Source organism: Taudactylus pleione, unplaced genomic scaffold (genome assembly GCF_031769625.1).
Source record: "Taudactylus pleione unplaced genomic scaffold, aTauple2 ptg000123l, whole genome shotgun sequence".
NCBI classification, from domain to species: Eukaryota; Metazoa; Chordata; class Amphibia; order Anura; family Myobatrachidae; genus Taudactylus; species Taudactylus pleione.
In genome coordinates, this window is record NW_028284525.1 from 514,587 (window position 1) to 527,029 (window position 12,443).

The 12,443-nt window shown below is 48.2% G+C and overlaps 1 protein-coding gene across 2 annotated transcripts in view; it reads right to left on the bottom strand.

The window, feature by feature from the left end:
- The window catches only part of TIMMDC1 (translocase of inner mitochondrial membrane domain containing 1), a 32,939-nt gene extending 23,613 nt beyond the window's left edge, over window positions 1-9,326 (bottom strand). Inside the window, exon 1 of one of the 2 annotated variants that reach the window (XM_088472437.1) lies at window positions 9,214-9,326. The gene's annotated coding sequence lies outside the window, so the exon portion shown is untranslated. Of the gene's footprint in view, window positions 1-9,100; window positions 9,185-9,213 lie in introns of those variants that run through there. The other variant, XM_088472438.1, reaches the window with a different exon arrangement.
- Between the last annotated feature and the right edge of the window lie 3,117 nt (window positions 9,327-12,443).

Genomic DNA, 12,443 nt, shown 5'->3' on the forward strand with positions numbered 1-12,443 from the left:
CTATACACTGCTACACACACACACTATACACAGCTACACACACACACTATACACAGCTACACACACTATACACAGCTATACACACTATATACACAGCTACACACACACACTATACACAGCTACACACACTATACACAGCTACACACACTATACACAGCTACACACACTATACACCGCTACACACACTATACACCGCTACACACACACTATACACAGCTACACACACACTATACACAGCTACACACACACTATACACAGCTACACACACTATACACAGCTACACACACACCTATACACAGCTACACACACACCTATACACAGCTACACACACACCTATACACAGCTACACACACACCTATACACAGCTACACACACACCTATACACCGCTACACACACACCTATACACCGCTACACACACACTATACACAGCTACACACACTATACACAGCTACACACACTATACACAGCTACACACACACACTATACACAGCTACACACACACTATACACAGCTACACACACTATACACAGCTACACACACTATACACAGCTACACACACACACTATACACAGCTACACACACACTATACACAGCTACACACACACTATACACAGCTACACACACTATACACAGCTACACACACTATACACAGCTACACACACTATACACAGCTATACACACTATACACAGCTACACACACACACTATACACAGCTACACACACTATACACAGCTACACACACACACTATACACAGCTACACACACTATACACAGCTACACACACTATACACAGCTACACACACACTATACACAGCTACACACACTATATACACAGCTACACACACTATATACACACACCTACACACATACACACAGCTACACACCCCCCCTATACACACAGCTACACGCACTATATACACACAGCTACACGCACTATAAACACACAGCTACACGCACTATATACACACAGCTACACGCACTATATACACACAGCTACACGCACTATATACACACAGCTACACGCACTATATACACAGTTACACACACTATATACACAGTTACACACACTATATACACACACAGTTACACACAGCTACACACTATATACACACAGCTACACACTACTATACACACAGCGCTACACACACATTATACACAGCTACACTATACACACACACTACTATACACAGCTAAACCCTACTATACACACCTACACTATACACAGCTAAACACCCCTATACACAGCTACACATACGACACCTATACACACTACTACACACACCTACACACTATATACACTACTACACACCTATACACACCACACATACTACACACACACTAAACACAGCTACACACCATACACCCCTACACACACTACTACACACCTATTCACTATACACATCCACACACATTCACTATACACACCTACACTATACACACACTACTATACACAGCTACACACATTACACACCTATTCACTATACACAGCTACACACACCCACACACCATACACAGCTACACACTATTACACAGCCACACACACTACTACACAATGGGGATGCAATCGGGAAGCCGGTTGACATTATACTGACAGCCGGCTTCCCGACTGACATATCCTGGCGAGGGTGAAATGACCGGCGTCTAAATGTAGACGCCGCTCATTTTACCGGCGCCCGGCATCCCGATCGAAGGGATGCCAGGCGTCGCTAGCGGACAGCCATGGGGGGAGGGAGGGTTAGGTTTAGGGCTACATACACACATACACTGCTACACACACCCCTATACACCGCTACACACACACATACACCGCTACACACACACCCACATACACCGATACACACACCTAACCACACTATACACAGCTACACACACACACTATACACCGCTACACACACATACACAGCTACACACACCCCTATACACCGCTACACACACACACCGCTACACACACCCCTATACACACACACTATACACCGCTACACACACACCTATACACCGCTACACACACACCTATACACCGCTACACACACACCTATACACCGCTACACACACACACTATGCACAGCTACACACACACCTATACACAGCTACACACACACTATACACCGCTACACACACACATACACCGCTACACACACACATACACACAGCTACACACACACCTATACACAGCTACACACACACACATACACCGCTACATCCCTACACAACGCTACACACACCCCTACACACCGCTACACACACCCCTACACACACACACCATACACAGCTACACACACACTATACACAGCTACACACACCCCTATACACCGCTACACACACCCCTATACACCGCTACACACACCCCTATACACCGCTACACACACACACCCCTATACACCGCTACACACACACACCCCTATACACCGCTACACACCCCTATACACCGCTACACACCCCTATACACCGCTACACACCCCTATACACACACACACCTATACACCGCTACACACACACACCTATACACCGCTACACACACACACACACACCTATACACCGCTACACACACACACCTATACACCGCTACACACACACACCTATACACCGCTACACACACACACCTATACACCGCTACACACACACACCTATACACACACACACACCTATACACACACACACCTATACACACACACACCTATACACCGCTACACACACACACCTATACACCGCTACACACACACACCTATACACCGCTACACACACACACCTATACACAGCTACACACACCCCTATACACACACTATACACAGCTACACACACACTATACACAGCTACACATACCCCTATACACAGCTACACACACACTATACACAGCTACACACACACACTATACACAGCTACACATACCCCTATACACAGCTACACACACACCATACACAGCTACACACACACACTATACACACACTATACACAGCTACACACACACACTATACACAGCTACACACACTATACACAGCTATACACACACTATACACACCCCTATACACAGCTACACACACACTATACACAGCTACACACTATACACAGCTACACACACACTATACACAGCTATACACACCCCTATACACACCTACACACACACTATACAACGCTACACACACCCCTATACACCGCTACACACACCCCTATACACCGCTACACACACCCCTATACACCGCTACACACACACCTATACACCGCTACATACACACACTATACACAGCTACACACACACTATACACAGCTACACACACACACTATACACACCCCTATACACAGCTATACACACACTATACACAGCTACACACACACATACACCGCTACACACACACCTACACACAGCTACACACACACCTACACACAGCTACACACACACCTATACACAGCTACACACACACACATACACCGCTACATCCCTACACAACGCTACACACACCCCTACACACCGCTACACACACCCCTACACACACACACCATACACAGCTACACACACACTATACACAGCTACACACACCCCTATACACCGCTACACACACCCCTATACACCGCTACACACACACACCCCTATACACCGCTACACACACACACCCCTATACACCGCTACACACACACACCCCTATACACCGCTACACACACACACCCCTATACACCGCTACACACACACACCCCTATACACCGCTACACACACACACCCCTATACACCGCTACACACACACACCCCTATACACCGCTACACACACACCCCCCTATACACCGCTACACACACCCCCCTATACACCGCTACACACCCCTATACACCGCTACACACCCCTATACACCGCTACACACACACACACCTATACACCGCTACACACACACACACCTATACACCGCTACACACACACACACCTATACACCGCTACACACACACACACACCTATACACCGCTACACACACACACACACCTATACACCGCTACACACACACACACACCTATACACCGCTACACACACACACACACACCTATACACCGCTACACACACACACCTATACACCGCTACACACACACACACACCTATACACCGCTACACACACACACACCTATACACCGCTACACACACACACACACACCTATACACACACACACACACACCTATACACCGCTACACACACACACACCTATACACCGCTACACACACACACACACCTATACACCGCTACACACACACACCTATACACCGCTACACACACACACCTATACACCGCTACACACACACACACACACCTATACACCGCTACACACACACACACCTATACACCGCTACACACACCCCTATACACACACTATACACAGCTACACACACACTATACACAGCTACACATACCCCTATACACAGCTACACACACACTATACACAGCTACACACACACACTATACACAGCTACACACACACACTATACACACACACTATACACAGCTACACACACTATACACAGCTATACACACACTATACACACCCCTATACACAGCTACACACACTATACACTATACACAGCTACACACACCCCCATACACACCCCTATACACAGCTACACACACACTATACACCGCTACACACACCCCTATACACCGCTACACACACCCCTATACACCGCTACACACACACCAATACACCGCTACATACACACACTATACACAGCTACACACACACTATACACAGCTACACACACACACTATACACACCCCTATACACAGCTACACACACACTATACACAGCTACACACACCCCATACACAGCTACACACACCCCATACACAGCTACACACACCCCATACACAGCTACACACACACTATACACAGCTATACACACACTATACACAGCTACACACACACTATACACAGCTACACACACACACTATACACAGCTACACACACCCCATACACAGCTACACACACACACTATACACCGCTACACACACACACTATACACCGCTATACACACACTATACACACACACTATACACCGCTATACACACACACTATACACCGCTATACACAACTATACACACACTATACACAGCTACACACACTATACACCGCTACACACACACACTATACACCGCTACACACACACACACTATACACCGCTACACACACACACACTATACACCGCTACACACACACACTATACACCGCTACACACACACCTATACACAGCTACACACACACTATACACAGCTACACACACACTATACACAGCTACACACACACTATACACAGCTACACACACACTATACACAGCTACACACACTATACACAGCTACACACACACTATACACAGCTACACACACCCCTATACACAGCTACACACACACACTATACACAGCTATACACAGCTATACATACACTATACACAGCTACACACACACCTATACACACCCCTATACACAGCTACACACACTATACACCGCTACACACACACACACTATACACAGCTACACACACACACACTATACACAGCTACACACACTATACACAGCTATACACAGCTACACACACACACTATACACAGCTACACACACCCCTATACACAGCTACACACACCCCTATACACAGCTACACACACCCCTATACACAGCTACACACACCCCTATACACAGCTACACACACACTATACACAGCTACACACACACTATACACAGCTACACACACACTATACACAGCTACACACACACACTATACACACCCCTATACACAGCTACACACGCTACACACACACCTATACACAGCTACACACACACGATACACAGCTACACACACCCCTATACACACACTATACACAGCTACACACACACTATACACAGCTACACACACTACACACACACTATACACCGCTACACACACACACACACTATACACCGCTACACACACACACTATACACAGCTACACACACACACACTATACACAGCTACACACTATACACAGCTACACACACACTATACACAGCTACACACACACTATACACAGCTACACACACCCCTATACACAGCTACACACACCCCTATACACAGCTACACACACCCCTATACACCGCTACACACACACCCCTATACACCGCTACACACACACACACACCTATACACCGCTACACACACACACACCTATACACCACTACACACACACACACCTATACACCGCTACACACACACACCTATACACCGCTACACACACACACACACCTACACACACACACACCTATACACAGCTACACACACACACCTATACACCGCTACACACACACACCTATACACCGCTACACACACACACCTATACACCGCTACACACACACACCTATACACCGCTACACACACACACCTATACACCGCTACACACACACCTATACACCGCTACACACACACACCTATACACCGCTACACACACACACCTATACACCGCTACACACACACACCTATACACCGCTACACACACACACCTATACACCGCTACATACACACTATACACAGCTACACACACCCCTATACACAGCTATACACACACTATACACACACTATACACAGCTACACACACACTATACACAGCTACACATACCCCTATACACAGCTACACACACACTATACACAGCTACACACACACTATACACACACTATACACAGCTACACACACACACTATACACAGCTACACACACTATACACAGCTATACACACACTATACACACCCCTATACACAGCTACACACACACTATACACAGCTACACACTATACACAGCTACACACACCCCTATACACACCCCTATACACAGCTATACACAGCTACACACACTATACACACCCCTATACACCGCTACACACACACCTATACACCGCTACACACACACACCTATACACCGCTACATACACACACTATACACAGCTACACACACTATACACAGCTACACACACACACTATACACACCCCTATACACAGCTACACACACACTATACACAGCTACACACACCCCATACACAGCTACACACACCCCATACACAGCTACACACACCCCATACACAGCTACACACACCCCATACACAGCTACACACACCCCATACACAGCTACACACACACCCCATACACAGCTACACACACACCCCATACACAGCTACACACACCCCATACACAGCTACACACACACACTATACACCGCTACACACACACACTATACACCGCTATACACACACTATACACCGCTATACACACACACTATACACCGCTATACACACACACTATACACCGCTATACACACACACTATACACCGCTATACACACACACTATACACAGCTACACACACCCCATACACAGCTACACACACCCCATACACAGCTACACACACCCCATACACAGCTACACACACCCCATACACAGCTACACACACCCCATACACAGCTACACACACACTATACACAGCTACACACACACTATACACAGCTACACACACCCCATACACAGCTACACACACACCCCATACACAGCTACACACACACCCCATACACAGCTACACACACACACTATACACCGCTACACACACACACTATACACCGCTATACACACACTATACACCGCTATACACACACACTATACACCGCTATACACACACACTATACACAGCTACACACACACACTATACACAGCTACACACACACACACTATACACAGCTACACACTATACACAGCTACACACACACTATACACAGCTACACACACACTATACACAGCTACACACACTATACACAGCTACACACACCCCTATACACAGCTACACACACACTATACACAGCTACACACACCCCTATACACAGCTACACACACCCCTATACACAGCTACACACACACTATACACAGCTACACACACCCCTATACACAGCTACACACACACCTATACACACCCCTATACACACACTATACACCGCTACACACACACACACTATACACAGCTACACACACTATACACAGCTACACACTATACACAGCTACACACACTATACACAGCTACACACACTATACACAGCTACACACACACACTATACACAGCTACACACACTATACACAGCTACACACACTATACACAGCTACACACACACACTATACACAGCTACACACACTATACACAGCTACACACACTATACACAGCTACACACACTATACACAGCTACACACACACACTATACACAGCTACACACACACACTATACACACACACTATACACAGCTACACACACACACTATACACAGCTACACACACTATACACAGCTACACACACTATACACAGCTACACACACTATACACAGCTACACACACACTATACACAGCTATACACACTATACACAGCTATACACACTATACACAGCTACACACACTATACACAGCTACACACACTATACACAGCTACACACACACTATACACAGCTACACACACACACTATACACACACACTATACACAGCTACACACACACACTATACACAGCTACACACACTATACACAGCTACACACACTATACACAGCTACACACACTATACACAGCTACACACACTATACACAGCTATACACACTATACACAGCTACACACACTATACACAGCTACACACACTATACACAGCTACACACACACTATACACAGCTACACACACTATACACAGCTACACACACACTATACACAGCTACACACACTATACACAGCTACACACACTATACACAGCTACACACACACACTATACACAGCTACACACACACACTATACACACACACTATACACAGCTACACACACACACTATACACAGCTACACACACTATACACAGCTACACACACTATACACAGCTACACACACTATACACAGCTACACACACTATACACAGCTACACACACTATACACAGCTACACACACACTATACACAGCTACACACACTATACACAGCTACACACACACTATACACAGCTACACACACTATACACAGCTACACACACTATACACAGCTACACACACTATACACAGCTACACACACTATACACAGCTACACACACTATACACAGCTATACACTGAGCACCTGGTCACAGAAAGAAGGGTCTGAGCATCAGGGGGCGCCCTGACCTCCCCTATGCCCCTCTGTCAGTGACACCTGTGGATGGGGAGGGGGCCTGTACATAATAAATCACCCACCTGGAGAATCCTTTATAGATTATACTACCCCTCAGGGTCCTCGCTGCTGTCCGAGGTCATCCCCCCCTGGGCGCCGCCATCTTGCATGTAACATCACGTGACCTGTCCTCCAGGATTAGCAGCGCCAAATATTACCGTTCTCTGAGACATGTCGCCGCACGGGAACGTCCGCCATGTTGTTGGTGGTAACTCATTTATAGCGAGTTGTCTCCACCTGCTGGCGAACACGGGTACTGCACCGTCCCCTTACTTCATGTGGTGTGTCACACTCATCACCGTCCCCCTGCTTCCTGTGTGTCACACTCATCACCGTCCCCCTACTTCATGTGGTGTGTCACACTCATCACCGTCCCCCTGCTTCCTGAGTGTCACACTCATCACCGTCCCCCTGGTTCCTGAGTGTCACACTCATCACCGTCCCCCTGCTTCCTGTGTGTCATACATCACCGTCCCCCTGCTACCTGAGTGTCACGCTCATCACCGTCCCCCTGCTTCCCGTGTGTCACACATCACCGTCCCCCTGCTTCCCGTGTGTCACACATCACCGTCCCCCTGCTTCCCGTGTGTCACACTCATCACCGTCCCCCTGCTTCCCGTGTGTCACGCTCATCACCGTCCCCCTGCTTCCCGAGTGTCACGCTCATCACCGTCCCCCTGCTTCCCGAGTGTCACGCTCATCACCGTCCCCCTTCTTCCCGAGTGTCACGCTCATCACCGTCCCCCTGCTTCCCGTGTGTCACGCTCATCACCGTCCCCCTGCTTCCCGAGTGTCACGCTCTTCACCGTCCCCCTGCTTCCCGTGTGTCACGCTCATCACCGTCCCCCTGCTTCCCGTGTGTCACGCTCATCACCGTCCCCCTGCTTCCCGTGTGTCACGCTCATCACCGTCCCCCTGCTTCCCGTGTGTCACGCTCATCACCGTCCCCCTGCTTCCCGTGTGTCACGCTCATCACCGTCCCCCTGCTTCCCGTGTGTCACGCTCATCACTGTCCTCCTGCTTCCCGTGTGTCACGCTCATCACCGTCCCCCTGCTTCCCGTGTGTCACGCTCATCACCGTCCCCCTGCTTCCTGTGTGTCACATTCATCACAGCCCCTCTGTTTCCTGTGTGTCACACTCATCACTGTCCTCCTGCTTCCTGAGAGCCACATTAATCACAATCCCCCTGCTTCCTGTGTGTCACGCTCATCACCGTCCCCCTGCTTCCTGAGAGCCACATTAATCACAATCCCCCTGCTTCCTGAGTGTCACACTCATCACTGTCCCCCTGCTTCCTGTGTGTCACACTCATCACCGTAACCAGGTGTCAGTACAATACAGCACACATCATCTCACGCTGGTACCATGTACACAGTACAATACAGCACACGTCATCTCACGCTGGTGCCATGTACATGACAATGAGGTCAGTGTACCCCAATGGTCACCACAGTCATAAGGTGTCAGTACAATACAGCACACGTCATCTCACGCTGGTGCCATGTACATGACAATGAGATCAGTGTACCCGAAAGGTCGCCACAGTCACCAGGTGTCAGTACAATACAGCACACGTCATCTCACGCTGGTACCATGTACATGACAATGAGGTCAGTGTACCCCAATGGCCGCCAGTCACCAGGTGTCAGTACAATACAGCACACGTCATCTCACGCTGGTGCCATGTACATGACAATGAGGTCAGTGTACCCCAATGGTCACCACAGTCACCAGGTGTCAGTACAATACAGCACACGTCATCTCACGCTGGTACCATGTACATGACAATGAGGTCAGTGTACCCGAAAGGTCGCCACAGTCACCAGGTGTCAGTAAAATACAGCACACGTCATCTCACGTTGGTACCATGTACATGACCATGAGGTCAGTGCACCCCAATGGTCACCACAGTCACCAGGTGTCAGTATAATACAGCACACGTCATCACACGATGGTACCATGTACACAGTACAATACAGCACACGTCATCTCACGCTGGTGCCATGTACATGACAATGAGGTCAGTGTACCCCAAAGGTCACCACAGTCATAAGGTGTCAGTACAATACAGCACACATCATCTCACGCTGGTACCATGTACATGACAATGAGATCAGTGTACCCGAAAGGTCGCCACAGTCACCAGGTGTCAGTACAATACAGCACACGTCATCTCACGCTGGTACCATGTACATGACAATGAGGTCAGTGTACCCCAATGGCCGCCAGTCACCAGGTGTCAGTACAATACAGCACACGTCATCTCACGCTGGTGCCATGTACATGACAATGAGGTCAGTGTACCCCAATGGTCACCACAGTCACCAGGTGTCAGTACAATACAGCACACGTCATCTCACGCTGGTACCATGTACATGACAATGAGGTCAGTGTACCCGAAAGGTCGCCACAGTCACCAGGTGTCAGTAAAATACAGCACACGTCATCTCACGCTGGTGCCATGTACATGATAATGAGGTCAGTGTACCCCAATGGTCACCACAGTCACCAGGTGTCAGTACAATACAGCACACGTCATCACACGATGGTACCATGTACACAGTACAATACAGCACACGTCATCTCACGCTGGTGCCATTTACATGACAATGAGGTCAGTGTACCCCAATGGTCACCACAGTCACCAGGTGTCAGTACAATACAGCACACGTCATCTCACGCTGGTACCATGTACATGACAATGAGGTCAGTGTACCCCAATGGTCACCACAGTCACCAGGTGTCAGTACAATACAGCACACGTCATCACACGCTGGTACCATGTACACAGTACAAAACAGCACACGTCATCTCACGCTGGTACCATGTACATGACAATGAGGTCACTATACCCCAATGGTCACCACAGTCACCAGGTGCCAGTACAACACAGCACACGTCATCTCACGCTGGTACCATGTACATGACAATGAGGTCAGTGTACCCCAATGGTCACCAGGTGTCAGTATAATACAGCACACGTCATCTCACGCTGGTACCATGTACATGACAATGAGGTCAGTGTACCCCAATGGTCACCACAGTCACCAGGTGTCAGTACAATACAGCACACGTCATCTCACGCAGGAACCATGTACATGACAATGAGGTCAGGGTACCCCAATGGTCACCACAGTCACCAGGTGTCAGTACAATACAGCACACGTCATCTCACGCTGGTACAATGTACATGACAATGAGATCAGTGTACCCCAATGGTCACCACAGTCACCAGGTGTCAGTACAATACAG